Raw genomic sequence first — 3,909 nt, forward strand, 5'->3', positions numbered from 1 at the left:
TGGAGACCCAGAAAAAGCTCCTGGCTCCTGGCTTCTGATCAGCTCACTCTCTACCTCTCCATATAACTTTTTCAAATGAATAAAATATTTTTTTTTAAAAAAGGTATCCTGCCATACTTCTTTCTTCCCTGTTAATTCCTAGGAATTAAAAATTGTTACAGGGCCAGCACTGTGGCAAAATGGGTTATAGCAACACCTGCAGCACTAGCATCCTCTATGGGCACCATTGCATGTTCTACTTCTGATGCAGGTCTCTGAAAACATACTGGGAAAACAGTAGAATATGGTAGAAATCCTTGAGTCTTGCACCCAAGCGAGAGACCTCGATGAAATTTCCCTGACCCCTGGCTTTTTTTTTTAAAGATTTGTTTATTTATTTGAAAGAGTTACAAACACCCACCCACCCACACACACACACACAGAGAGAGAGAGAGAGAGAGAGAGAGAGAGGTCTTCCATCTGATGGTTTACTCCCCAGCTGGTTGCAATGGCTGGAGCTGCGCTGATCTGAAGCCAGGAGCTAAAAGCTTCAAGTTCTCCCATGCATGTGCATGGGCCCAAGCACTTGGGACATTTTCTACTGCTTTCTCAGGACATAGCCAGGAGCTAGATCAGAAGTGGAGCAGCAAGGACTCAAACCAGTGCCCATATGGGATGCCCATAATGTTTTCTTTAATTGGAGAAATGTTCCTTTGATAGAATGAGCGTATGACCCCACAATATTCTCTACTTACTCATAATAGGGTCTGAAATGTAAAAGTCATGATTAATTTCTTAGAAGAAAATTTACATACCCAGAAGCAAAGAGTGAAAATTAACCTTTTGTTTTTCTCATGAATGAATCAGAGTTTCAAAACTAATACTTAACTTGTATTTTAGAGGAGTTAATGACTTAACCATCTCTTCTATTAGAAATACTACGTTGTGGCCAGTGCTGTGGCACAGCAGGTTAAAGCACTGGTCTCAAGTGCCAGCATCCCATATGGGCTCCGGTTCTAGTCCCAGCTGCTCCTCTTCTGATCCAGCTCTCTGCTATGGCCTGGGAAAGCAGTAGAAGATGGCCCAAGTCTTTGGGCTGTTCTGAAGCTCTTAGCATAGTGAACATATATTAGATTCTCATTATTGAAATCTTTAGAAATGTCAGAAAGCATGTAACTTTCTTTAATGATCTGAAACAGAGATGAGATCCATAAGGGCAGAACTGCTCAGCAGCCACACTGCAGGAATATGTATCTTTCTGACGATATCTTCATCTGCTTCTTGCAGTTGCAGCTAGTCTATGAGCTCTTGGTCTGTTTTCTGCCCTTGGGAGGGCCTAGGGTGCTCTATATTGTCTGTAAGGATTCAAAATTTGTTGTATATTAGTGTCTAATCATAAAATTTCCAAAGTGACAAGCTGGATGTAATAAACTATTCCAGACTGCAAAAAAAAAAAAAAACACAAAAAACAAGAAAATACAAACATGGTGTACTGTCTATAAAGTACAGCGGTAGATCTGTATTATAGAGATACACATCTCTACACAATTCTCTGTTTCTTTCCCTCTGAAAGTCTACATTCAGCTCTCGATGGTGTGATTACTTAGGAATAGATTTCATATACTTACTTTCATAATCAGTGAACTCGGAATTATTATTGTAGTATTGAGGATTGTACTGACTAAAACACTATGTTTATTCCATGTTAAATAACATCATCGTATCTTTGGATTCCATTTGTCCTGCTACTGATGTATTCACAGGAGAGGGGAGGTGGGAGGAAAACCCAAGATCCATCAGGGTGGAGGAGGAATGTCAGAGGCTGTGGTTCTATTGTACTGCAGCTTGGGTTCTGGAAGAACACATTAATGCACCCAGATGGTTTGAAGCTAACTGAAGGGCTATGTTCTGTACAATTGTCTGTGGTGCTGCATTTTCATTTATGTAAAATTTATTTCCTTCAAGTAATATATTAATTTGGATGAAAATGAAGATGTTAAGGAATTTTCAGAATGGGTCTGTTTAACCCTCATTGGCTTTGTTTTTAGGCACTTAACTCAGAAAAGAAAAGATAGAAAAATACGTTTTGGGTTCTCTTCATCTGTACCACGGCACTCTTTGGTTAAGATTTGTCATTTTGTCATATTTGATTCTCTAGACTCCCTGAAAAATCCCCTACTTCATTAGATGGAGTCCGTGTCTCACCATGGCAGTGAAATGTTCCAGCTTTGCATTTAGCTAGGCCGTGGACACATGCCATGGCACTTGCCAGCCAATTGTGTCAGGGGCATCATCTGAATCAGAATTACTTGCATGAAAACAAGGAGTTGCAGATTCTTCCAGTGAAAGTGGAGAGGAGCAAGAGCTGCAGAACATTGCCAGGGTTGAATGTGCCATGGGATGCCATGTGGTGGCTGGTGTCTGGGGTGCTGGTTCTGCAGAAGATAGGGCTTATGGGGGCTGGTGCTGTGGTATAGCAGGTGAGGCTGCCTCCTGCAGTGCCAGCATCCCATATGGTCACCGGTTGGAGTCCAGCCTGCTCCACTTCCAATCCAGGTGTGCTGTGGCATGAGAAAGCAGTAGAAAATGGCCCATGTCCTTGGACCCCTGAACCCACATGGGAGACCTGGAAGAAGCTCCTAGCTCCTGGCTTTGGATCAGCTCTGCTCTGGCCATTGCATCCAATTGGGGAGTAAACCAGCAGATGGACGATTCTCTCTCTCTCTCTCTCTCTCTGCCTCTCCTCTCTCTGTAATTCTGACTTTCAAATAAATAAATCTTTTTTTTTAAAAAAAGCTTATGCTTAAGGGTAGTGTTCATGGAAAATGTGTGGGACATTTTTCAGCAAGATTTTAGATGAATTTTCCAACCCCTGAACCTCCTAGAGATTGGAATAGACTTCTAATGCGTAACTTCCACTTATGCTTAATTAGGTTTTTGTTTTGAATTGTTTTTGATGAAACAGCAAGGAATTCTGAGTTATAGACTTCCTATTTCAGAGACAGAAGAACACTGATGCCTGCATTATAATTAAATAATGCCTATCACCCTTTCTTAAGCAACAAATGATCACAGATTCTCTCTTTGCTGCTAAGTAATGAGCATGGTGATTCTTCCCACCGTAACCACCTTCCCACCTACACTCCCTCCCCTCTTCCTCCTTCCTCTCCTATTGACATGGAATGCCTTACATAGCTAGGCTGAACTTTTAATCCACTTGGCCCTAGGTGTTCATACACTTCAACTCTGTGTGATTTATTCATATGCCCTTTTTATGACAAGGCTTATGTCAGAACGACAAATTATATATTCACCTAATACTGAGAGTCATCAAATTGATTTCTATTTTCTTCTCTCTTAGGCAGTTCTTGAGGGGCAGAAATATTTATTTTGTATATCATGTATTTATTCAACTAAAAGACTGACTGTCAAGATGCTGAGTTTTAGTGTCAAAGCAAATATGTTTCTAGACCCCATGAAGTTTACAGTCTGGCAAGAAAGAGCCATCTACCCAAAGAATATTGTTTAACATAGTAAATGCTGGGGTGAAGTCAGTGGATAAAGATTGAAGCATTCTTAATCTAGCACTAACTCTAATCCCATGATCTCTAATTGAGAGAAGTAATCAGAAACACAGAACTCCATGTTACCCAGTTATCTCTTTGAATTTCTGATTAAAAAATAAAACATATCAAACAACACACAAATACCTAGGAGTGCATAATATTTATATACTATCTTGATATTAAAAATAAGAACAAATAACCATGAAAAATAGCAACTTTGAATCTCCTTTGTTTTCTAGACAAGTTATAATCCTATGTGGTTCTTTACAGTACATTATTACCATAAATTACAGTACATCATTACAGTAAATTATTACAGTAAATAATTACAGTAAATTATTTTTGTAGGTACTCTTCATCTCTC

This window comes from Oryctolagus cuniculus, unplaced genomic scaffold (assembly GCF_051225735.1).
Source record: "Oryctolagus cuniculus isolate XC-2025 breed Fujian yellow rabbit unplaced genomic scaffold, ASM5122573v1 ptg000037l, whole genome shotgun sequence".
NCBI lineage: Eukaryota > Metazoa > Chordata > Mammalia > Lagomorpha > Leporidae > Oryctolagus > Oryctolagus cuniculus.